This window comes from Gopherus flavomarginatus, chromosome 3, assembly GCF_025201925.1.
Source record: "Gopherus flavomarginatus isolate rGopFla2 chromosome 3, rGopFla2.mat.asm, whole genome shotgun sequence".
Lineage (NCBI taxonomy): Eukaryota > Metazoa > Chordata > Testudines > Testudinidae > Gopherus > Gopherus flavomarginatus.
In genome coordinates, this window is record NC_066619.1 from 36355960 (window position 1) to 36382961 (window position 27002).

At 45.4% G+C, this 27002-nt stretch overlaps 1 protein-coding gene across 1 annotated transcript in view; it reads left to right on the forward strand.

The window, feature by feature from the left end:
• LOC127047952 (uncharacterized) overlaps positions 1–27002 on the forward strand; it is a 438685-nt gene that overhangs the window by 258339 nt on the left and 153344 nt on the right. The window lies entirely within an intron of this gene.

The window sequence follows — 27002 nt, forward strand, 5'->3', positions numbered from 1 at the left end:
GTCCTCTATTTCCGGGACCTCCTCCACCTGAAGATTCATATTCAGGGCCACCTGCCTCAGGAGGTCCTGATGTGCCCGCAGGTCAATTGGAGGAGGGCCCGAGGAGGATGTCCCTGCCACCGCTTCATCGGGAGAGGAGGAAGAGGAAAGGCCAGGGACAAGAGGGTCCTGTGTGGGCTCCTGTTCTTGAGCAACGTCAGTCTCGGGTGGATGGCCAAGGAGTCGCTGAAAACTCCTGGGAAGGGTCTCGGTCTCTAAATGACCTTTCCCTGTGTGCGATACCGGTTGCCATACTGGTACCGGGAATGAGACAGGGACCTGCGACCGGAGCGGTGCCGGGAGTTTGACCAGGATCTGGAGGCTCGACGTCTAGAGCGGCTGAGAGAGGCGTGGTGCCGGGAATGGTACCGGGAGCTGGACCAGTGCTGAGAGTAGCGGGCCAGCGAATGGGACGCTGAGCGGTACCGCGAGTGCGACCGGTACCGAGATGTAGAGCGGTGCCGGGACTGCGAGCAGCGTCAGGACCGGGATCGGCGACGGGATCGAGAGTGCCGGTGGGACCGTGATCGTGATTGGTGCCTCTCGACGGTGCCGACAGAGGGTGGCTTCAGCAGGGCAGACTTGCTTATCAATTGAATGACCCTCACCGGTGGTGCCGGGGGTTGAGGCAGCGTGGACTCCATCAGGGCAATCAGCTCTCTCACCGTAGAAAAGGTCTCTGGCATGGAGGGAATTGTGAGCTCAACCACGGCGTGCACCGGAGAGCTTTCAGGCACCGGACTCGACGGCTGTTGCAGGACCGGAATCGACAGTGCTGAAGCTGTTGGTGCCGCGGCAGGTGTCGGTGGCGGCGGTCTGACTTAGGCGGGTGCTCCAACTGCGGTGCAGGTGGCACGGAAGCCGCAGGAGTCTTATGCTTCTTAACCCGCGGAGAGAGGGAACGGTGCCAAGCAAACGATGGTGCCGGCGACGGTCGGTGTCGAGAGTCCTTAGCAGTACCGGCTCGATCCGGTGCCGAGGAGATGCTTCTATTTGATACGGACTGTCCAGCACTCGGTGCCGAGGGCAGAGGAGTAAGAACTGCCTCCATCGGGAGCTGTTTCAGACGAAAGTCCAGCTCCTTCTTTGTTCTGGGCTTAAAGGCCTTACAGATCCAGCACTTATCCGAGAGGTGGGATTCCCCGAGGCACTTAAGGCAAGAGTCATGGGGATCTCCCGTTGGCATCGGCCTGTGGCAGGTCGAGCACGGTTTGAAGCCCGGTGAACCGGGCATGGGGCCTGGTACCGGGTGCGGGGAAGGGGCTAATCCCTGAACCCCTGTCAACTATATACACTAACTATAACAAAGAATGACTAAAACTAACTATAACTATAGAATTTACAACTATATACACGAGAATTAATAAAAGAACTGGGAGTAGCTAGGGAGGTGGAGATCAGCTAAGCCGTGCTCCACTGTTCCAACGACCAACAAGGCGGTAAGAAGGAACTGAAGGGCCGTTGGGTCGGCAGGGCTATATATCCAGCGCCATAGCGGCGCCACTCCAGGGGGCGCCCAGCAGACCCACCGAGTGTTGCTAGGGTAAAAATCTTCTGACGAGCATGCACGCAGTGCGCGCACACCTAATTGGAATCGATATGAGCAAGCACTAGAAGAAGAACATAAGTCTCCATTTTCAAAAAGTGATTTGGGCCATGTCTACACTACAAAATTACGTCACCCTAACTTACATTGGCATACAGCTACTGCAGTCACTAAATCACTTGTGTATGTCCACGCTTGGCTTCTTGTGTCAGTGGTGCATGTCCTCAACAGGAGCACTTGTATCGATTTTATTGTCAGTGTGGGAAATTGTGGGATGGCTCCTGAAAGCCAGTAACAGTTGATGTAAGCAACACAGTGTCTACATTGACACTGTGTCAACCTAATTACATGGACTGTGACTCTGCGCTGCTTGGGGAGGTGGTGTTACTAAATTGACACAAAGAGGCACTTATGTCAGTGGGAGCCAAATTTAAGTGAAAACACTTTCACAGATAGGTCGACACAAGGCATCTTTGGTTGATCTAACCCTGTACTGTACACGAGGCCTTAGGCACTTAGAAGCCTACGTGTTAGTGAAAGTCAATGGGACTTATGCTCCTAAGGGCTAGATTCACAAATGGACTTAGGCTGCTGCTTTAGGCACGTAAGGCCAACATTTAGGCACCACTGGCATTCACGGAACCTCTGCCAAGCTGCTGATTAACCCTGTAGGTGCCTAAAATCCCTAGGTGCCTAAATTCCCACAGATAAAATCCCTTAGGCAGCTACAAATCTGTCACTGAGCATGTGCACAGCCGCTTAGTCCTGACCCCCATACTCCTAGCTAAAAACTGGTGGGATCCTCAAATGAGCTATTTCCCATCTATCGCGCCTGCGGGGCCCAAACCAGAAGGCATGCTCTGAGCACTTTTTTGCAGGTATAAACTCTACACTAAGGGTATGTCTACACTATGAAATTCGGTTGATTTTATAGAAGTCGATTTTTAGAAACCAATTTTATACAGTTGATTGCATATGCCCACACTAAGTGCATTAAGTTGGCAGGGTGCTTCCTCACTACTGTGGCTAGCATTGACTTACAGAGCAGTGCACTGTGGGTAGTTACCCACTGCCCATTGGAATTCTGGGTTAAGCTCCCAGTGCCTGATGGGGCAAAAACATTGTCGCGGGTGATTTTGGGTACATGTCATCAGGCCCCCCTCCCTCCCTTACTCCCTCTGTGAAAGCAATGGCAGAGAATCATTTCGCGCCTTTTTTCCTGGGTTACCCATGCAGATGCCATACCATGGCAAATACGGAGCCCGCTCAGCTCACTGTCACTATTCGTCTCCTGGGTGCTGCTGGCAGACACGGTACTGCATTGCTACACAGCAGCAGCTCCTTGCCTTCACGGCAGATGGTGCAGTAGGACTGATAGTCGTCGTACGTCTCCTGGGTGCTCTTGGCAGACCTTGGTGAGGTTGGTCAAGGGTGCCTGGACAGACATGGCTATCCTCCTCTTAGAGCACTGAATGGGAGCCAGAGACTTCAGGTCATTCACTTCTTTAAGTTTCGTCTCATGGAGATTCAGTCCTGCTTGGAATATCATGTAAGCTGGAGGCTTCTGCCTCAGGCTGTTCTCCCAGCTGGCAGCACCACACGCATAGGCATCAACTTTCTCCGGCGCTGGTGGGTGCCCCCCCCCGCTGCTTTCCCTAACCCTTTATGTGCCCCTGCTCCTCCCCTGACTCCACCCCATCCCTGCCCCTGCCCCCGCCCCTATTCCAACCCCATCCCCAAAGTCATCGCCCTAACTCCTGCCCTATTGGATCCCTTCCCCAAATCTCTTCCCTGGTTCTGCATCTTCCCCCAATGTGCTGTGTTCCCCCTCCTCCCCTTCCCACGAGTCAGCTGTTTCGTGGTGCAAGCACTGGGAGGGAGAGGGGTGAAGAAGGACGCACACTCGTGGAGGAGGTGGAGGCGGAGGCAGAGGTGAGCTGGAGCAGTGGGGCGGGGCACCCATGAGCACCCATGGAGTTGGTGACTATGACCGTACGGTCACACCTACCTTAGCCTATCCCTTGCTCCCACGGTTCATGAAGCCGGGACAGTAGTAAGGAGCAGTGCAACTATAGGCTGAGCAAGCGCAGAATGGTGGTAGAATGTGCCTTTAGATGTTTAAAAGCTTGCTGGCGGTGTTTGCTGACTAAGTCAGTCCTCAGTGCAACCAACATTCCCACTGTTATTGCTGCTTGCTGTGTGCTCCATTATATCTGTGAGAGTACAGGGGAGATGTTTATGGCAGGGTAGGAGGTTGAGGCAAATCACCTGGTGTCTGATTTTGAGCAGTCAGACACCAGGGTGATTAGAAGAGCACAGCAAGGTATGCTGTGCATCAGAGAGGATTTGAAAACCAGTTTCATGACTGGCCAGGCTTTGGTGTGACAGTTGTGTGTGTTTCTCCTTGATGCAAACCCACCTCGTTTGTTTATCTTAATTCCCTGTAAGACGACCCTTCCCCCTTTGAAATAAAGTAACTATTGTTTTGAAACCATGCATTCTTTCTTTATTAATTTAAAAAAATGAGATAATGGACAAGGTAGGCTGCGTAGGGTGGAAGGAAGGAAGGAAGGAGAAGGCCACATTGCTTATTGTAGCCACATTAAAAATCAAACTGGTTGAATGACAACCTTCTGTTGCTTGGGCCATCCTCTGGAGTGCAGTGGCTAGGTGCCTGGAACCTCCCCCCACCACGTTCTTGGGCATCTGGGTGAGGAGACTATGGAACATGGGAGGGAGAATAGGCGGTTATACACTGGATGTGCTCTTGTTGGCTTTCCTGCAGCTTCAACAGATGCTTCATCATGTCCGTTTGCTTCCCCAACAGATGTTTCATCATGTCCATTTGATCCCCCATTAGCCTCAGCATCATGTCCTGCCTCCACTCTTCGTGCTCACTTAATTCTTTCCTGACCTCTGCCACTGAATGCGTCCATGCATTAACCCGTGCCCTATCAGTGCGGGAGGACTGCATGAGCTCAGAAAACATGTCATTGCGAGTGCGTTTTTTTCATCTTCTAATCTGCGATAACCTCAGGGAAGGAGATGATGGGGGAGTGTACAATTCTGGGGGGACTGCATGGTCACCTGTGCTGCTGAGTTTGCCATGCTGACCAAACAGGAAATGAAATTCAAAAGTTCCGGGGGCTTTTCCTGTGTACCTGGCTAGTGCATCGGAGTTCATAGTGCTGTCCAGAGCGGTCACAATGGAGCACTCTGGGATAGCTCCTGGAGGCCAATACCATTGATTTGTGTCTGCACTACCATAAATTCAACCCAGCAAGGTCAATTTTAGCACTACTTCCCTCACTGGAGAGGAGTACAGAAGTCAATTTTAAGAGCCCTTTAAGTTGACGGAACAGGGCTGGTTGAGTGGATGCAGTAATTTTAAATCGACCTAACATGGCTAAATTCAACTTAACCCCGTAGCGTAGACCAGGGCTAAGAGGGTTTGCTGCTATAGCTATACTGGCAAAGCTTTTCTAGTGTTCATCTGGCTGTAGTCTAGACAAGGCTATAGTGGCTCGGAAAATTTTTTGACAACAGTGCAACAATATGCTCAGCAAGAACACAAACACTGGAAGATGGATAAAGTTCTAAAGACTGGACAGCATTGTGTGGAAAGATGTTATCATTTTCATCACATGCAGATACAGGGAATCAGACAAGGAAAGTGAGCAAACCCAGCTGAAGGACATTTTGAAAATGATGACAAGCTAAAGTGCTAATGTCACAAGAAACAAGTTACTTTTGCGTAACTTATTTGGTCACATTTAGCCCAAAGATGCTCCAATTGGCAGTGTCATGGGTAGGTCTTTATCTTAAAATAAAATATATGGAGATACACTTATCTCATAGAACTAGAAGGGACCCTGAAAGGTCATTGAGTCCAGCCCCCTGCCTTCATTAGCAGGACCAAGTACTGATTTTGCCCCAGATCCCTAAGTGGCTCCCTCAAGGACTAAACTCACAACCCTGCATTTAGCAGGCCAATGCTCAAACCTCTGAGCTATCCTTCCCCTCACCAACTCTTGAATGAAATCTAGATGATGATCGAGGATAGCATAATGTAAAACACTATTGGGGTGGCAATTTAAAGAAACATTGCAGATATAAAAGAAAGGTAGAGAGCAGATCAGAATGGTCAACAGAAGATTTGCACTAAGAGTCAGAAGTTAGTCAGCACTTGCTGTTATTGTATTTTAGACAGTTATAATGTGCATTTTTTCCTGTTATAATAGTCAGTTATGCTCACCCATAGCATTAGTAAATTGGACTGTACTGTATGTCACAGTATTCTGCTGTTGAAGAAAAGATCTAGCAGCAGCTGCCCATTTCTATTGTTTGTTCCAGAATAAGTACTAGTCCATTTACCACTCAGTCTTTCCATTGTGGTAGAGGGGCATGATTCCACGTGACTTTTGACCTTTGTCACCTTGACTTGTGGAAACTTTTGCAGATAAGATTTTTTTTTAAAGCACTCTGCTCCCCGCTACAAAGGATATGTGTCTGGACCCATTTGCTTGTTTGTATTCCTCACTAGGGTTTGTAAGTGACTATCAGGAAGAGAGAAAAAGGCTAGTAGAAAGTGAAGAGTGATTCAGAAATGTGTCTGTTCTTTCCATTCAAGCCACTGTACAGAAACTATGCCTCTATTGTGGGACAAAGACCTTTGAGCAGAGTGAGATGTGTTTATGCTGCTCCTATCAAAGAGCCTTTCATCTCCACAAAGCAAATTATTAACACATTCCATTGAAGATGTGGGGGTGGAGGGCAGGCCTTGGGAAAAAGCTGGCCAAAAATGAACATTTTTTTATAAACACTTTTAATGATAGTGAATGGCTCCTTGCCAAGGCTCTTATGCCCAGTGAAGCACTGCAGGCTGATTGTTTGTCTGGAGAAGTCCCGTGGGCTGAGCCTTTTGTGCCGAGGAATTTCCAATTTGAAAGCCAGTGGTGTGGGAGGTGTAGGCCTTTCCAGGTTCAGCGAGTTAAGGCATGTGTTGCTAGTTGCCTTAAACCTGCACCAGAGATGAATTTTTGTTGGATGAATGAACATCAGCCACTGTTCCAGATAGTAAATCTTTGCCTTTCAAGACAAGCTAAAAACATGGGGAGAAACCTACACAAAATATATATAGCAGTATTCTGGCTTTGTTAATGGATTACTCCTCATGGCAGACATCCTTTGCATATTTCTGGTTACCTTGCAAGTCTTCTCTAAGGAAGAACTTAGATATATATTTTTTTTTTTTTACTAAGAATACGTCTTATAAGCTATGTTTCCAAATGTGTGCCATATTTGCTTGGAATAAGGTTGCTAAAAAAGCTGAGGTCTCAATTTAATTTATTTATAACTGCGGTAAAAATCCAAGTTTAATAGCTCTGACATTTTTGGTTTCTCTTCTGCCATGTCTTCTGTTTCCACATAATGCCAAATCAGTGATGCCCATGTGAATGTCACTTTTTAACATCACTGTGATTGACACTAGAGAGAACATGAATGGATTAAAAAAAATCACCTTTCATGTTCCTCTGCAATTCAAGGGCTGGCCTTTGGATTAAGAGGTACTCACACTGAGCGTTTAGGTGAATCCAGATGGTGATGGCTGGTTTCCTTTTGGCCAACTTTCCACCTCCTCTTGTGAATAGGAGGGGATGTATAAATCATTTTTTCTCCATCAGTACAGATTTTGGAAACATATGTCAAACTACTCCATTTACTGAAGTAGTGACTTCAAAGATCATCATAAAAGGCAGCATCACTGAGAGATGTCTTCTTTGTTGTGTTTTCAGTCACAAGATAAACAAGGCATCATTTAATGAACCATAGGTGTATCCTAGCATGATGGCTTCCTGTATTTCACATTTTAATGGTTCCCCTATAAATTGCAAACCATTCTCATAGCTATGACATAATATTAAATCTGGTTTAGCCCACAGGGTATTTTTCTCTTCATTATTCTGAAGATCAGTGGCTTGCATGTAGCCACATATCCCAGGGAACTTCCCCAGTTGTGGTAAGCATTGCTGTCTCTATTCAGATCATTTTTCCTTTGACCCTCAGGTGCTATTATTGTCAACCATTTGTACTTTTTTTTTCATGTGACCCAGGTGCTTAACTTCAGCAGATATGGTTTTCAAGAATGTGTGTTTCTTTGAACTGGTGCTCCACTCAGTTGGAAACACTTAAGTGATAATACACAGGTGGGTATAAAATCCAGGATTTCCCTCCATGTTTGAGCTGTTTAAGTTTGAAAGTTCTATGTGAGTAAAGTGGAAAAGACATATACAGTTAAATGCTGAGGTACAGCTCTTAAAATAAGAAAGGAGAATAATATTCTGACCTGACCCTCTGTCTCAATCTGCTTTCATTCATTTTTATCATGAAACTGGTAGAGGAAAGCCCAACACTTAAAAGTAGATGACTGACAATCCACCCCCAGAGCTCTGGGGACAAACAGCAAGGGTGTAATAGCAGACTTTGACAAAATCCTGCAATGGGACAGTGAAGGGGCGGCAGGATAAAGATCATCCTCTATTTCCAGTAACTACATGCCCTGCTTCCTCGCACTTCCTGTCCCACTCACACTCTCATCTCTGTGATCCAGGAACAGACCTGCCTAACTTCCAGTCTTTGGCTGCAGATTCCAGCTTTCTGTTCCATTCTACAGCTCCTTCACCTCTCTGCTGAGCCCGGGGTTTTTCTTGGCTAGCCATGAGAGAGGGTTTGTTGTAAACCTGTCTTTGACCCACCCCAGGCGCAGTTGCCTTCCCTGCTTGCAGGCTGGAAGCCACCAGTTGAGAGATGCCGTTTTTCTCTGCCCTGTTGACTTCTCAGTGGGGGAGTAGTGTGCTGAGGCAGGGAATTGCTGAGGGAAGTGAGCATGTTGCGGGATCAGCCAGGAAACGGGGAGAGGGACTTCCTGCCAGTCCACCAGCAGCACCAGGTCTCATTGGTGTTGGAACAGTTTTTATAGTGGGGGTGCTGAGAGCCATTGAACAAAACTATAACCCTTGTGTATTATGGAAACCACTTCAAGCCGGGGGTGCTGCAACACCCTCAGCACCCCTAATTCCAGCACTCTTGCCAAGTGTTCTCCAACCCTTGTAGAGTTAAGATCTTGGGGAGAATGGATCAGGATAGGGATGAGGAGAATGGCTGAGGGAAAAACCTTAAGCAGTGGAGCAACACCTGGAGGAGCAAAATCCTGTATGGGCAAGAGAAACAGAGGAGGAGTGTTGGTAAAGAGGAAATAGAGAGACTCAGTGATGGAGGTAGAGCAAGAAGGTTAGAACACCATGGGGAGAGGAGAGGTGGGGTGGGGTGGGGAAGTTCTGAGGAAAAAAGATCTCTAGTCCCCTGGGAAGAGAGAGGTCCTGCCCTTGAGATCACTGTGGTGGAGAATGAGCTTGCTGTCTGTTCGCTGAGAGCATCATCTACACCTAGGTTTGTGTGAGTTCATAAAGGTGTGGAATTTTTATCCGCATTGTGACAAAGTTCTTCCTCTACCTTGGTGGGTCCAACACTTGTTGGCAGATTTACTCACCTCAGTGATCTTCCCCTCTGGTGGAACCCACAGTCTGGGTCAACTCCTCCTGTATCTGATCAGAAGTTGGGAGATTTGGAGGGAACCCAGGCCCACCCTCTACTCCAGGTTCCAGTCCAGGACCCTCTGGACTGCAACTGTCTATAGTGCCTCCTGCAACAGCTGCATGACAGCTAAAACTCCCTGGGCTACTTCCCCATGGCCTCCTCCAAACACCATCTTTATCCTCACCACAGAACCTTCCTCCTGGTGTCTGATAATACTTGTACTCCTCAGTTCTCCAGCAGCACTCCTTCTCCTTCTCCTTCTCCTTCTCCTTCTCCTTCTCCTTCTCCTTCTCCTTCTCCTTCTCCTTCTCCTTCTCCTTCTCCTTGCGCCTCTTGCTCCCAGCTCCTCATACATGCACCTCACTGACTAACTGGGAAGCTTTTAACTAGTTCCAGCCAGCCCTTGATTGGTTTCAGGTGTCCCAATCAATGTAGTTATTTCCACTGCCTTCTAGAAAGATCTTAATTGGCCCCAGGTGTCTTGATTAAACTGGAGCAACTGCCATTTGGTACCAGGGATTTGTTTAGCCTGGGGCTAACATACCTGTTCCTCAGTACTTTACTGTAGCCATCTGGCCTTGCCCCATCACAGCATTTATGCAAATTTAAAACAAAAATGGACTTTGAGCTCTTTTGATAGCCTCAACTTGGCATGTTTGCTCAGGGATGAAAAGGGAGAGTTCCAGATTTAAAAAGTTATGGTACACAGTCAGGCTGACTCTTGTTCTTTGTCTCTGTTGCTTTGTCACTAACTCTGTGGTTGTTTGGACATAAAGGTCTTGTGCAGTAACAGAATCTAGGGCCTTCAGCTGTAAAAAGCATGCACCTTCTCATTTGAGGTAAAGAAGAATCTCCAATAGCTGCAGCATTAGCAGGTTATATCCTCTGGGATTGCAGCCACTAGAGGGTGGCATGTTAACAGAAACTGCGAATATCTGACATTGCAACCATTAGAACAAAGTGGGGCACACCCACAACCAGTCTATTACAAAACCATGCATATGTACTAATGTAGTTCTTACATATAACTCAGTAACACAAATCTGCAGAATTTCAACGGATCTTTTAGAGAAAAAGTATCAATTAGATGACAAAGGATTTTGTTGCTTATAACCATTTCAGGAATAAATTCAACTTTTGTTAAAGATAAGCAAGTGTGCTGGGGAAAATCTGCCAACTGAACATGCTCACTTCATTGATATTCTTCTAAAAAAAAAGACTTCAGTGATAAACTCAAATAAATAGAGTCCTGCAAATCCATGGATATCTGCTTTACATCTGCGGATCTCCGCGGACCATTTTTGTGGATAGTGGATTGGATGCAGATACTCACCAGTGGTGCCTGGTCCACCGTGTCTGACTCGGGCAGCCCATGGGATGCAGCACGCTCAAGGCCATCAGCAGCAGCCAGTAGCTGGGGCTGGGCAGCAGGTCAGAGTTGTGGCTGTCCAGCAGCCATTTGCCACACTGCTTCCAGTCCAGAAGCAGGCTGCCCCTTAGGCAGCGCCAGTGTCCCCACCATAGCCTGGCCCAGTAGCACTGGCCTAGTCCTGGGCCCAGCCCATGGGCTTCTGTGCAGTAGGGCCTGCCCCTGGCCATGGGGATTGGAGCGGGCGGGGCCCTGGTGCCCCACCCCTCCACCCCACTGTGATGCACACACTGCTACTGCTGTGTGCTGTCGCTTGCGAGCCCCTGGGAGCAGCACGCGATGCGACACTCCTTCCCCTCCACACTCGCCTCTGCAGGACCGCTTACCTCCAAGTCCCCACCCTTATGCTGCCCCTTAAGTCCCCACCCTCGTGCATTACCTCTTCCCTGCAAGACCCCACCCCCACTTCTTCCCTTCCCCACCTCCCATCACTAGCCTTTGTGAGACAGCTTGCTGCTGCAGGTGTGGATACAGGTAAAAGACAGCTAGCAGATCGCGGCTCAGATCATAGGTTGATCCTGGCAGATGCGGATTAGATGTGGATCCACATTTTTGTATCCGTGCAGCGCTCTACAAATAAAGCCAATAAATACAAAATAGTAAGCATTAAAAGAACTATTTTATAGTGTCTGCATTTATTATTTTGCTTTATAGGTAATTTTAGATCTGTTGTGTTATTCATCAGAACATGTAGTTGATAATTGGCCAAATTATTTGTAGTCTATATTATATGGAGTCCAGACTGAGCCAGTTAGTTAACAGGAATTGCTCAGCACTCCCCAATCTACAATGCAGCAACCCCAACTGCTGAGAAGCCTGAGGAGAGGCAGGGACAGAAGTTCAGGGTCACAGTTTTCTTTGGGGCCTTTCTTCCTCATTGATATCATAATGATTGCATGGAAATTGGGGCTACCAGGTAACTGGTAGAAAACTGCTGCTGAGAATAGGTGACAACCATGGCTCTGGGGAAGACTTTGCTCTGCTTTCACCCAATACCAGAGCGGGTACGCTAGAAAGCATTTATATGCACAGCACTGCACATTATTTTGCACTAACAAAAACAGTTCTTAAAAGGTACTAAAATAGTGCTTCTCTCTGCAGTGACCCTGTTAACCAAGAATATTTGAAAACACAAGCTGCTTCTTGTCTGGCATTTATCCATCATGTTGCATCTGAAAACTAGGTCAGAGAAGACTGACTTTTTGACACTCACTCTCGCATCATCACTCTTCATTTTGAACTGCAAGGTCACACTGATTCAGTGGCCTGAGGAGAGGCGTAGCTGCCAGAGTATCTGAGAGTTCCTATTCATGGCAGATTACATGTTATGAATGAACTGTAACAAAAAAGCATACCTGTCAGCTGTAGGCAGGCTGATTAGGTTAATTAAATCATTGTCTACAAGTATAATCATTAGAACTGACAATTGTTTAAATGAAAATAAAAGAGAGGTAACATTCTAGGAGCAGCAGCAGAGTTCGGAAGTACTATTTAGATAGGAAAGGAAACTATAACAGATTGTGACTAATACTTCCCCTTAGGCAGTCTCATTTAAAAATAATAGGGGGGAGGGGGAATCATAGTCAATTGGGTTTGTTTGTTTTTTACTTATAATAATGAGGCCCAAAATGGACAATGAACTTTTAATAAGTTTTATGGGCTGCAAACATAATGATAGTCTCGAGGTAACCTTGGGAAAAACCTAACTTTCTGTTCACAAGAAAGGTCTACTCTACACACATATTCACCTGTATTTTTGCATTCTTCTAGACAAGGTGTAAGAGTCTCTCTGATGTAATCTTGAAGGGCTCAATTCTTCAGTAAAGGCCTTGAGTCTAACTGATCAGGAGGAGGGCAGCACTGTCAACAGGAGGAAAAAATAGGGTATGAGACTATGATTTGGGAGTAAAGAGAAGGAACTCCATTTTGGTCATATTAAATGGAAGGGACCAGAGAGGTATGCAGCAGGAGATGTCAGTGAGAGCAGTTAAATGAAATACAATGGTGGATGGAGGGAGACAAATCACAAGTGGAAAGGCAGGTTTGTGAATCATTAACTTATATAGCAGTTGGCACCAGGAGTGGATAAGATCATTCAAAGAAAAGGTGAAGAAGTAGAAGATGAGAGGGCCAAGAACTAACCCTGTGGGTTCCTCACAGAGAATGGATGCTGCAGGAACAGATGGAGAGGGAAGGAACCTGAAGAGGACAGTTTTCCAAAAGACAAGACGGGATGAGATTTTATAGAGTATGACTGACAGTGGCGAAAATGGCAGAGAGGTGATAGAAGAGGAGGATGGAGTAGATGCCCAGGACGCTTGGTCAGGAGGAGGTCATTAGAGACCTAGCGATGTGAACCCTGGTGTTCACAATTCTTCACATTATTTTTAACTGTGTGGCCTTATAGTGCATTTATATAGATTTTTGCATTTCATTTCCTATTTTTTTGTTTAAAAAGAGTAAGAAAAAAGCAAAAGTCTGTGCTTAATGTTTTTAAACACACACACAGAAGAAAAGGAATAATGTAAATCAAACATTAATGAAAAACCCTTCCATACAACATTAACTATTCTTCTCCTTATTGGGCTGTCACATAAGGACTGTATCAGAGGGTAGCTGTGTTAGTCTGTATCCACAAAAACAACCAGGAGTCCAGTGGTACCTTAAAGACTAACAGATTTATTTGAGCATAAGCTTTCGTGGGTAAAAACCCCACTTCTTCAGATGCATGGAGTGAAAATTACGGATACAGGCATAAATATACTGACACATTAAGAGAAGGGAGTTACCTTACAAGTGGAGAACCAGGGTTGACAAAACCAATTCAATCAGGGTGGATGTGGTCCACTCCCAATAACTGATGAGGAGTATCAATACCAAGAGAAGGAAAATTGCTTTTGTAGTGAACCAGCCATTCCCAGTCCCTATTCAAGCCCAATTAATGGTGTTAAATTTGCAAATGAATTGTAGCTCTGCATTTTCTCTTTGAAGTCTGTTTCTGAAGTTGTGTTGTTGAAGGATGACTACTTTTAAATTTGTTATAGAATGTCCAGGTAGATTGAAGTGTTCTACCACTGGTCTTTGTGTGTTACCATTCCTGATGTCTGATTTGTGTCCATTTATTCTTTTACGTAGAGACTGTCCAGTTTGGCCAATGTACGTGGCAGAAGGGCATTGCTGAAACATGATAGCATATATCATATTAGTAGATGTGCAGGTGAATGAGCCCGATGGTGTGGCTCATGTGGTTGGGTCCTCTGATGCTGTCGCTAGAGTAGATATGGGGACAGAGCAGGCGACGGGGTTTGTTACAGGGATTGGTTCCTGGGTTAGTGTTTCTGTGGTGTGGTGTGTAGTTGCTGGTGAGTATTTGCTTCAGGTTGGGGGGCTATTCATAGATTCATAGACTCTAGGACTGGAAGGGACCTCGAGAGGTCATCGAGTCCAGTCCTCTGCCCTCATGGCAGGACCAAATACTGTCTAGACCATCTCTGATAGACATTTATCTAACCTACTCTTAAATATCTCCAGAGATGGAGATTCCACAACCTCCTTAGGCAATTTATTCCAGTGTTTAACTACACTGACAGTTAGGAACTTTTTCCTAATGTCCAACCTAAATCTACCTTGATGCAGTTTAAGCCCATTGCTTCTTGTTCTATCATTGGAAGCTATGGTGAACAAGTTTTCTCCCTCCTCCTGATGACACCCTTTTAGATACCTGAAAACTGCTATCATGTCCCCTCTCAGTCTTCTCTTTTCCAAACTAAATAAACCCAATTCTTTCAGCCTTCCTTCATAGGTCATGTTCTCAAGACCTTTAATCATTCTTGTTGCTCTTCTCTGGACCCTCTCCAATTTCTCCACATCTTTCTTCAAATGCGGTGCCCAGAACTGGACACAATACTCCAGCTGAGGCCTAACCAGCGCAGAATAGAGCGGAAGAATGACTTCTCCTGTCTTGTTTACAACACACCTGTTAATGCATCCCAGAATCACGTTTGCTTTTTTTGCAACAGTATCACACTGTTGACTCATATTTAGCTTGTGGTCCACTATGACCCCTAGATCTCTTTCTGCCATACTCCTTCCTAGACAGTCTCTTCCCATTCTGTATGTGTGAAACTGATTGTTCCTTCCTAAGTGGAGAACTTTGCATTTGTCTTTATTGAACTTCATCCTGTTTACCTCAGACCATTTCTCCAATTTGTCCAGATCATTTTGAATTTTGACCCTGTCCTCCAAAGCAATTGCAATCCCTCCCAGTTTGGTATCGTCTGCAAACTTAATAAGCGTACTTTCTATGCCAACATCTAAGTCATTGATGAAGATATTGAACAGAGCCAGTCCCAAAAGAGACCCCTGCGGAACCCCACTTGTTATACCTTTCCAGCAGGATTGGGAGCCATTAAAAACTACTCTCTGAGTATGGTTATCCAGCTAGTTATGCACCCACCTTATAGTAGCCCCATCTAAATTGTACTTGCCTAGTTTATTGATAAGGATATCATGCGAGACCGTATCAAATGCCTTACTAAAGTCTAGGTATACCACATCCACCGCTTCTCCTTTATCCACAAGACTCGTTATCCTATCGAAGAAAGCTATATTATCGAAGAAAGATTGGTTTGACACGATTTGTTCTTTACAAATCCATGCTGGCTATTCCCTATCAGCTTACCACCTTCCAAGTGTTTGCAGATGATTTCTTTAATTACTTGCTCCATTATCTTCCCTGGCACAGAAGTTAAACTAACTGGTCTGTAGTTTTCTGGGCTGTTTTTATTTCCCTTTTTATAGATGGGCACTATATTTGCCCTTTTCCAGTCTTCTGGAATCTCTCCCGTCTCCCATGACTTTCCAAAGATAATAGCTAGAGGCTCAGATACCTCCTCTATTAACTCCTTGAGTATTCTAGGATGCATTTCATCAGGCCCTGGTGACTCGCAGGCATCTAACTTTTCTAAGTGATTTTTAACTTGCTCTTTTTTTATTTTATCTTCTAAACCTACCCCCTTCCCATAAGCATTCACTATGTTAGACATTCCTTCAGACTTCTCAGTGAAGACTGAAACAAAGAAGTCATTAAGCATCTCTGCCATTTCCAAGTTTCCTGTTACTGTTTCTCCCTCCTCACTGAGCAGTGGGCCTATCCTGTCCTTGGTCTTCCTCTTGCTTCTAATGTATTGATAAAAAGTCTTCTTGTTTCCCTTTATTCCCATAGCTAGTTTGAGCTCATTTTGTGCCTTTGCCTTTCTAATCTTGCCCCTGTATTCCTGTGTTGTTTGCCTATACTCATCCTTTGTAAACTGACCTAGTTTCCATTTTTTATATGACTCCTTTTTATTTTGTAGGTCATGCAAGATCTCGTGGTTTAGCCAAGGTGGTCTTTTGCCACATTTTCTATCTTTCCTACCCATCAGAATAGCTTGCTTTTGGGCCCTTAATAGAGTCCCTTTGAAAAACTGCCAACTCTCCTCAGTTGTTTTTCCCCTCAGTCTTGATTCCCATGAGACCTTACCTATCAGGTCTCTGAGCTTACCAAAATCCGCCTTCCTGAAATCCATTGTCTCTAGTTTGCTGTACTCCCTTCTACCCCTCCTTAGAATTGCAAACTCTATGATTTCATGATCACTTTCACCCAAGCTTCCTTCTACTTTCAAATTCTCAAAGAGTTCCTCCCTATTTGTTAAAATCAAGTCTAGAACAGCTTCCCCCTTAGTAGCTTTCTCAACTTTCTGAAATAAAAAGTTGTCTGCAATGCAGTCCAGGAACTTATTGGATAGTCTGTGCCCCGCGGTGTTATTTTCCCAACATATATCTGGATAGTTGAAGTCCCCCATCACCACCAAATCTTGGGCTTTGGATGATTTTGTTAGTTGTTTAAAAAAAGCCTCTTCCACCTGGTTAAGTGGCCTGTAGTAGACTCCTAGCATGACATCACCCTTGTTTTTTACCCCTTTTATCCTAACCCAGAGACTCTCAACACTTCTGTCTCCTATGTCCATCTCCATCTCAGTCCAAGTGTGTACATTTTTAATATGTAAGGCAACACCTCCTCCCTTTTTCCCCTGTCTATCCTTCCTGAGCAAACTATACCCATCCACACCAACATTCCAATCATGTGTATTATCCCACCACTATATGTAAGCGAGGGCTGGCCTGTCTCCCAAGGTCTGTGAGAGTGAGGAATCATTTTCCAGGAGAGGTTGTAGAGTCACACTAGTGAGCTTGCCCTAAATCAAGACAGAATCAGAGCATGGCTATTTACTATCTTTAAAGGACCAAACTTGATGGGGAATTTGGGCTATTGCCGTGAGAAAAATAAACATTGGAACTTTATTGCTGTCTGTGTTTTTGTACAACCTTATTTATTTATAATACCACAAATAAAAATATAATAGAAGTAACTCCCCTACTTACATAGAATTTCATAACCAAAATGTAGGAAATGTTTTTCTGGTTTTTATTGATGAAATAATACACACAACAAAAAATCACTGCACAATAATTTCATGACATTTTGTATGAACTAAATCACACCCTCCTCAACTTTATAGATTTAAGGTCAAATTTTCAAAAATGCTCAGCATTGCCCTAACTCTGTTCCTGCTGAAGTCCATGGTAAAATGCGCATTAAATTCAATGAGAGCAGTTATGCCAACATTGGGCCGGGGATGAGAAGTTTGGGGTGCAGCAGGCAGGCTGCCCTGGGGCTGGGACAGAGGGGGGACAGAGAGGACGACTCCCCCCAGCCCTCTCCCCGCCACCAGCAGCAAGCTCTGGGGGAGAGGAGGAGAAGGGGGCCCTCCCTGGCCCCCCCCGGCACAACATTCAACCAAGCAGCCCCAGACTGCTGCTCAGGAGGTCTGGCCAGGATAAGCCCCCTCTGGAGTCGCCTGCCGGGGGACAGCCATGCGCCTCCTCCCCTCCTCCCTCTGTAGGTGCAGCAGCCGCCTCACTGTGCCCCCAGCGCCACTCCCTTGTAGCTAGCTGTGGCAGTGGCTGGCAAGGGTGTGCAGTGTGGAACTGCAGGGGCAGATGCCCACTGCCCAGGGAAGGCAGGGACGCTCGGGGGAGGAGCGTTGGGGGACACTCTGGAGGAGGTGTGCAGGGACGGCAGGTGGAGGTGGGCCCCCCTGCCCATGGGCCCTGAATTTGCTGAAGCCCTGGCATCGCAGGCCCATCTAACTCACCACCCCGGTGAAGATTAGTCACTTGATATTTGTACAACATTTACAAATATGGTATAGGCCATCATTTAAAGAAATGGGGGCCCAATGTTAGGCTCCTAAAGCCACATTTAGGCACCTAAATAAAAGTGGTCTAGATTTCAAATATGTTGAGCACCCAGTTGCTTCACCTGTGCAGTGGGAGCTGCTGGATGCTCAGCACCTTGGAAAAAAAATCAGACTTTTATTTGGGTACTTAAATATGAATATAAGAATCTAACTTGCACCACCACTTTTTAAAGTCATTGCCATAAAATGTGAAGTATATTATTAATGCAGTCAATTCAGATAAGCATCCAGAGTGTCCAAGTATGCTTACCATTAGATTAGCCAAATGTATCTGAGCCCACCTTCCATCCAGGGACCCCCCACATCATGACAGATGATTGTAGGGAAATGCTTAGCTGTATCATATGGGTATGTCTACTCTGCAGCGGGGAGCAAGCTCAAGCCTTGCTAGCAAAAGTTTGTCTACCCAGGCTAGGAAGCTCATTCCCAATGTGGACTGTGACGTTGCGGTTCTGGCGGGACCCAACTGAGAGTGCCAGTTCAGGACCAATTGCTCAAACAGGGCAGTCACAGCCCTAGGCTGGGGTTTTTCCACCTCTAAGGCAAACCAAACCAGCCAGATAAAAAGGACTTCCGTTTTACCCCACTGGCTAACCACAAGTCACACAAGCAATGTCCTTAGACACTCCAGTCTCCCAGTACCACCACCAGTGCCACCCATCCTGGGATGAATGGTTATGAAAACCAGCACCCCAGTAAAAGAAAAAGGTTCTCTCGATCCCAAAGGACCAAGCCCCAGACCCAGGTCAATATACACATTAGATCTTACCCACAAATCACGCTGTTGCCAATCCTTTAGAATCTAAAAACTAAAGGTTTACTCATAAAGGGAAAAAGATAGAGATGAGAGCTAGAATTGGTTAAATGGAATCAATTACATACTGTAATGGCAAAGTTCTTAGTTCAGGCTTGTAGCAGTGATGGAGTAAACTGCAGGTTCAAATCAAGTCTCTGGAGAACATCCCCTGCTGGGATGGGTCATTCAGTCCTTTGTGCAGAGCTTCAGTTTGTAGCAAAGTCCCTCCAGAGGTAAGAAGCAGGATTGAAGACAAAATGGAGATGAGGCCTCTGCCTTATATAGGCTTTTCCAAGTGTAAGAACACTCCTTTGTTCCTGCTGTGGAAAGTTACAGCAAAATGGAGTTTGCAGTCACATGGGCCAGTTTCTGCACACCCTGCTGAGTCACAGGGCGTAACTGCCTTCTCTCGATGGGACTATTGTGTAGGTGATGGTCCTTAATGGGCCATCAAGCAGGCTAAACAGAGCTGACACCAACTTGTCTGGGATCTTTCCCAGTAACACAACACAAGTTTGAAATACAGACAGCATACAGCCAATATTCATAACTTCAACTACCAAAATGCTACAGACATACAGACAGCATAATCATAACCAGTAATCCGTAACCTGGTCTTAGACACCTTATATGACCCCCTTTACCTAGGATTTGGTGCCACTACAGGACCTTGGTTGCAACCCATGTTCTATATGGTCCCAGTTTATATCAATAACGTCACATGGACATACCCTTAAGGGCTGGAGAGACATCCCACTTTCAGCAAGAGACACTAGGGGGAGGAGCCAGTTACTAGGCAGCCTTGGTTCTTTTGTCTTCTTCCTCCTACAGCTGTACAAGCTGGTTGCTACAGCCAAGAAGGTTATAGCAGTCATGCTACAGGAGACAAAAATAGTTGTAGAGTGTCTTGGGTGAGAGAGTGGGGCTCATTTATAGGAATTTCCCATCCCAGAACATCTCTACTGTTCTCACTGAACAGTGAGTGAGTTTTGTTTCCCACTTTGTGCAAAGGTCCAACCTTCCCCGATGAGGTTGGCCCAATGTGCAGCTGGCTAACAGTGATGTCTTTGAGGACATATAAGCATATATATCCTGTTGTCCTGATAAGGCTGTCTACACATTTCTCATGTAGTACATGCAAGATGCAGATTAGATGAACACCAGAGGCATGGTTAGCTGCAGACTGACCAGTATAAAAACAGAGCAAGCAAACATTAAAACAGAGATAACAATTACAGGCTTTACTGCAAAATTTTCATCTGGATCCAGATTTTAACCTTTCCAAAATTAGAGGATGTTTGGATTTGGAGTTTTATTTTGAGCCCATCTCCATCTACAACTAACAAAAAAGTTCTTCATACAACATGCCAATTTGTGCAGATGGATGAAAGGAGCTTTGGATTCTTAATCCATGCTTCTCCGACCTCTGCAATACTACATCTGTTTTGGATAATGAAGGAACACAATTGAATAAGATCTTTAGTATGCTCTTCTAGTTTAATATGTTTCTATAATTAGTTCAGATTATTATATTAGAGAAATTAAAAACAACTAAACAAAAAGAAGTACATATTAATAGCAACAGGACTCAGATCTGAGCAATGATATAAACCAGAGAAACACACAACTTATGGAAATGTCCTGGTCAGCACACTGATAAAATTTTCTTTTCTTCCCTCTTGACAAAGGCTACATTTTATAGCGCAGCCTTCTTCTGACAGCTGTGTTAATACAGTTAGATGTTGTTGCTGAGAAACTGAGAGAAATGTCTAGAAATAGACTAGATCCTCTCATTGATTTAAAAACAGCAGAGTTTGAAACAAAACCATTTAAAAATAGATTCAGTTTCTTAGCTGATATTGTGAATAACTCCAAACTTGGTGGTCAACTAAAATGTCACAATAATGCTACAGTTTAAAAAGACTGCTGTCCACTTTGTCTGATAACACAAATATTCTCATAACCATTTTATATTTGATTTAACTTCATTGTTTAGAAAGATCGAGAGAAAAATAAATTAGGGCTAGATTCTCAACTGCTATACATTGGTGAAGCTCCATTGATTTTACTGGAGCAACATCAATTTATGCCCGCTGGGGATCTGGTCATTTCTAGCCTTGTGTCACTGTACATACAATAGGGGGATTCTCTGACAATATGACAACATGGTTATCTTCTCTGTCCTTGTAAGCAACAGAGCTAAAAGACCATGAATAGATGCATTTAATCACATCTAAGGTGACCCTTCTCTCCAACCCCTCCAGGTAAGAGAGTTTAGTGTGAAGAGGGAGTTGGAAAAGAGAATAGATGGTGCAGATTATCTGTGAGCGTTAGAGCAGGATTAAATGGCTAAAAATGAACTCCTATCCTGCTATCCCAGATAGTCTTTCTGCAATTTGGCACAGAGAACATTTTGTCATTGTGCCCATTCCTATATAACAGTGTTTTAGTGCCCATCACTACCAGTTCTCTGCTTTTCACTGATTTAGAGAAGCCTTTTGTGATACAAATTGCCAGAGAAGGGGACATGGATCTTGGATCCACCCTTATCAAATTTCAAATCCATACAACTAACGCTAACAGAGAAGACACAATTGTAAATAGCTTCTCCACAGGCTTTCAGAAATCAGCACTGTTTCTGACTGTGCAAAGCATGTTCTCTTTCCGATTCATTCATTTCAGGGACAGCCTGTAATCATCACAATCCTCCCTCCTGACCAGGTGGTTGTCAGAATTCGGGAGGCTGTGGGTGGAGTATTGAAAGGAACACTATGGAAGTGCCAAGAACTGTAAGGAAGTGCTGTAATTCATACAGCCTTACCCTGGAGCCTTACAAACACTTTTGGCACAAAGCTACAGTACAGCTTCTCTTTGTATCATTGTGCAATTAAAAATACAGTGTTTGGTTTAGATATGGGTTAGATTTGGTTAGGGAAGTTCAGGTATCTCTTTACACAAAGTTTCTGCCTAACTGCTGATATTTTGCAACTTCCCCTTCTTTAATATGACTGGCTGATTACCTTGCACTGCCTCCCTTGATTTAATAGTAATTAAAGAGCTTCTTGGAGTAAGTGAGGCAATTCAAACATACAAGTGTTGTGAATGAAACTAAACCTTAACAATAATGAGAAACGAAATTAACAGAATGATAGAGATGCAGATTCAAGCACTCAAAAGTTAAGACATACCAGACTTCACATTTTGGCAGTCCCCACATCCAGTCCCAGTCTCCACCAACCCATCCTGGGCTCCTCTTCAGATCTTGGTTCCCCCTCCTGTTAGCTCTGTCTAACCGTAGCTCGGCAAGTCTTACCCTTTCTAACCCTACTGTAGCCCAAAAAGCCTATCCTCTGTAACCCTAACCATAGCCTGGAGAGACCTAGACTCTGTAACCCTAACCCTAGCCATGGAAGCCCTAGTCACTGGAACCCTAACCGTAACACGGGGAGCCCTGCTTCTGTCATCTTAACCCTAAAACACAAAACTCTACTCTTTTTAACTTTAACCCTAGCCAAGGCAGCCCCACCCTCTGTGTATCTAACCGTAGAAGAGAGAGCCCTACCTTCTTTAACCCTAACCCTAGCCCAGGGAACCGAACTCTCTGTGTCCATAACCGTAACCTGGGGAGCCCTGCCCTGTGTAACCCTAACCTTAGCCTGGGGAGCCCTACTCTGTGTAGCCCTAACCCTAGCCTGGGGAGCCCTACCCTCTGTATAATTAACTGTAGTCCAGGGAGCCCTATCCTCTAGGACTCTAACTAACGCTAAGCCTAGGCTTGGGAGCACTACACTCAGTAACCCTAACACTATTTTAGAGAGTCCTACCCATTGTAATCCTAACCCTAGCCCGGGGAGGCCTCCCCTCTGTATACCTAACCCAAGCTGGGCAAGCCCTATCCTCTATAATCCTAACCCTAGCATGCTGAGCCCAACACTCTGTAAACCTAACCCTAAATTGGAGTGCTCAACCTTGTTTAACCCTAACTCTGGGTGGGGAAGTCCTAGCCTCAGTATCCCTAACACAAGCCCAGATAGCCCTACCACTGTAACACTCTCCTTAGGCTGGGAGGCCTTATCCTGTGTAACTTTAACCCTCCTCCTTGTATCCATAATCATAGCCTAGGTAACCCTACACTCTGTAACCCTAACCCTAGCCCAGGGAGCCCTACCCTCTGTATAATAGGCTGGGGAGCCCTACCCTCTGTATCCCTAACCCAAGGCCAGATAGCCCTGCACAGGGAGCCTACACTCTGTAACCCTAACCATAGCCTGACTAGCCCTACCCTCTTTAACCTTAATCCTATTTAGGTGAGCCCTATCCTCCGTAACCTTGACTATACTCCAGGGAGCCATATCCTCTTTAACCTGAACCACAGCCCAGGATTCCTACCCTCTGTAACCCTAATGTTCCACTGGGGAGCCTTACTTTCTGTAACCCTAATCCTAGGCTGGGCAGCCCTACCCTCTGTAACACTAATCTTAGATCAGGAACCCTGACATTCTGTATCCCCAGCCATAGCTCGGAGACCCCAACTCTTTTTAAACATAACTCTAATCTGGAGTCGTCTACCCTCTGTATCCCTAACGCTAGGCCAGGGAGCCTTACCTGCTGTAACTCTAACCCTAAACTGGAGAGCCCTACCTTCCATAACCCTAACCCTACATCAGCAAGCGCTACCCTCTGTAACCTAAACACCATCCAGGGAGGCCTGTCCTCTAGAACCCTAACCCTGAGAGCCTTCTACTATCCTATCACTAACCCTGAGGGCCCTAATCTCTCTAACCATAACTGTAGCCTGGGGAGCTTCACCCTCTGTAACGCTAAGCATAACTCGGAGAGCTCTACCCTTCAGAACCCTAACCCTGAAAGCCCAACTCTCTGTAACCCCAACCCTACCCAGACGAGTCTGATCCTCTTTAACCCTCAACCCACCATGGAGACCAGTACTCTCTGTAACCAGAACCCTAGCCCAGGGAGCCCTGCCCTCTGTAACCCAAACCCTAGGCCAGGAAGCCCTATCCCGCTGTATCCCTCAATCTAGCCTGGGGAGCCCTACCCTCTAGAAGCCGAACCCTAGACCCAGCAGCCCTACCCTGTGTGTCCCTAGACCTGGGAGACCTAACCTTTGTAACCCTAACCATACCCTGGGGACCCTGTCTCCTGTGACCTTAACCTGGCCCTTGTCCCCTCTGAATTCCACTAACACTGCTTCCTCTTTCTCATTTATGCTTCCTAGGAACAAAGCTGGGAGGCATTGACAGTGTAGGAGAAACTACCTGCCTGCTTTCAATTCTGGTACCACAGCTGTCCCAGCAGCTGAGACAAGTAATCAGGGCCGGTGCAACCATTTAGGTGAACTAGGTGGTCGCCGCCGGCATTTAGGCAGAGGGAGCTGGGGCAGGGATGTGTGGGGAGGGCTGCCTGCAGCAAGTAAGGGGGGGAAGGTGGCACGCAGGGGAACTCCCCGCCCCAGCTCACCTCAGTCCCGCCTCCTCCCCGAGCAAGCCATGGCTGCTTCACTTCTCCCACCTCCCAGGCTTGCGGCACCTAAGCTGATTGGCACCACAAGCCTGGGAGGCGGGAAAAGTGAAGCAGCCACGGGGTACTCGTGTGTGGAGCAGGGGTGAGTTGGGGCAAGAGGGTCACCTCATGGCGGAGAGTGGGGGGCGGGGAGCTGCTGCAAGGGGGGCACCTCAGGGTGGAGAGGGGGAGCTGCTCTGGGGGGGCACCTCAGGGCAGGGGCACGGTAGGGGGAGGGCGCAAGGTGGAAGTTTCACCTAGGGCGCGAAACATCCTTGCACCAGCCCTGCAAGTAATTGCAAGGAAGTCCTGCTCAGCCCCTGAAGCCCTGGGGTGAGGTCCTTGATCTGTGGGGATTGTGCATGGCGGGACTGTTGGCCAATAGAAGCTTTTTGGATAAAGTTCTATTTTTACCATTAGTCACCTCATCCTCTAAATCGCTGTTTTGCTCTTGTTGTAATTTGTTTAGCTCCTTAAAGATATGATCAGCTTCTTCTATACGCAGTCAGATTTCTCATAAAATACATAACCCTCGTTTTAGTTATAAAAATAAAGATTTTTAATCTGATACCCACTCTCCCCAAATTTATGTTGTATTTTCAACATGAATTTAACAACTGCAACAACAACAACCCACATGAATATCAGATGGTCTGTGTATAATGGTATCCTTTTACTATGGTTTCTTCTTGTCTTTATAGGGAAAATAGTCCAGATACTCTGGATTGGTTTTGCTGTACTTAACCCAAGGTCAGAAGCAGAAGAAAGTGGGAAAAGGATCTAGTGCCCTGATCTGACCCTGGTGCTGATGGTGTAAGATAGACCAGATTGATGGCTGCTCCATCTTATGCCACTCTCCAGGGGCCATCACTACAGCTGGGGACTAGCTGAATGAAGCAGCATTCTGGCCATGCCCTCTTCTGCATGTACAATGGGGTAGTGGTGGAGGATCCACTACAAGTGAATGATCCTCTCACTAGTTAGAATGGTTTTAAGCCTTCATGAGGCTCAGGATCTAGCCAATAGTTTGAGAGAACTGCATGTGCAATATAGAGTATGGGGAGGGAACACTTAGGGATCAAATTGGATAAGAACTAAACAAATACTGATTACGTCAGGAGGTAAAATCAATGTTACTTGAGGCCACTAAACAATTAGGAATGTTTACCCTCGTGTGTGTGCCTAATTCTCAGTTGGGTAACTGTAATGCTTACTTGAAAATGCCAATTGTACTTTCAGTTGGATAAGATAGTCTTCATTTCCTATTCTTGTGCTGTTAAACAGTTGTTATATTCCACTCCAAATGTGACTTCACTTCTCCTGCATGTGATTTAGGATCCTTTGGGAAAAAAGTTAGTTGCTAGTATAACTATATAGGTTATCACCCATCCATCCCTCTCTCTCTCTCTCTCTTGCTCTCACTCACACACACCTGTATCAAAAAGAGCATGATGTAATATTTGGTTTCGCTTACGTGTGGCCAACCAGGTAAATGTATAAATTAAAAACACAGAATATTAATAATAGGGAAGGTGCTCATTTTAATCTAAAATGGACTCCTTTTTCATAATTCAGGTTATGGTCTGGTTTTGAATCTATTTATTTTTTTTAGCTTCTGAAAGGACAATTTGGGAACAGAAGTCATTTACAGAAGCCAGTATCTACTGCTGTAGAGCATTAACTGCTCAATAATGAAGTCTTTCAAAACAACTACTACTGGCACAATGACGCACTTGAATCTACTGACTTGGCTGAGCACAAGATAGGGATGATTTCCATTATTCTTTTGTCCAATATAGTATCTTTCATCTCTGAATATTGAGCTACTTTCATTACCGTTCAGTTATCTTAGATATTAATTCAGTGCATAAGACTCATGTATTTTTGGCGGTTTGCTCAGTCTGTTGCATGTTCCTGAAGTGTAATAGGGACTGCTTCCCTTAAAATAGTCTTCTATGGTAAGAAAGGTTAGGAGAAAGCTATCTTTCTTCTGTTTTTCTAAACTGAAATAATCTTCGTTATCATTGTACATTTTTATAATTAATCTGATAATTCCACTAGCATAATCTACCAGAATTAAAAAAAAATTAATAATAATTAAATAAATAAAAATAAAAGAAAAACATTGATATGCAGCCTTAACTTAAATTCAAGGACATTTGCTTCAGCATGTCTAGTGGAGAATGACTGTGGGGAAATTATATGCTCAAATCTAAGAAGTCTCTACTGAGCATAGATTTATAGACTTTAAGGCCAGAAGGGACCATCAGGATCATCTAATCTGACCTCTTGTACACTGCAGGTCACAGAACCTCACTCACCCACTCCTGCAATAGGTCCATAATCTCTGGCCCTACACACTGTATGCCTAACCCACCAGCTCAATTAGATCTGCTGCATTTCCTTTGTCTTGATTTAAAGCTTTCAAGTTACAAAGAATCCACCATTTACTCTAGATCATACCAGCAAGTGACCCGTGCCTCATACTGCAAAGGAAGGCGAAAAATCCACAGGGTCTCTGCCAATCTGACCTGGGAAAAATTCCTTCCTGATCCCAAATACAGCAATGGGCAAGACCCACCAGCCAGACACCTGAGAAAGAATTATGTGAAGTAACTCAGAGCCCTCCAACCACCCTTCTCTGGTCATTAAATATTTGCTAAAAGCATTTGTTGATGGGCCATATGCCATCGTAGGCAATCTCATCATACCATCTCCTACATAAATGTATCAAGATGCATCTTAAAACACGTTAAGATTTTTGCCGCCACTACT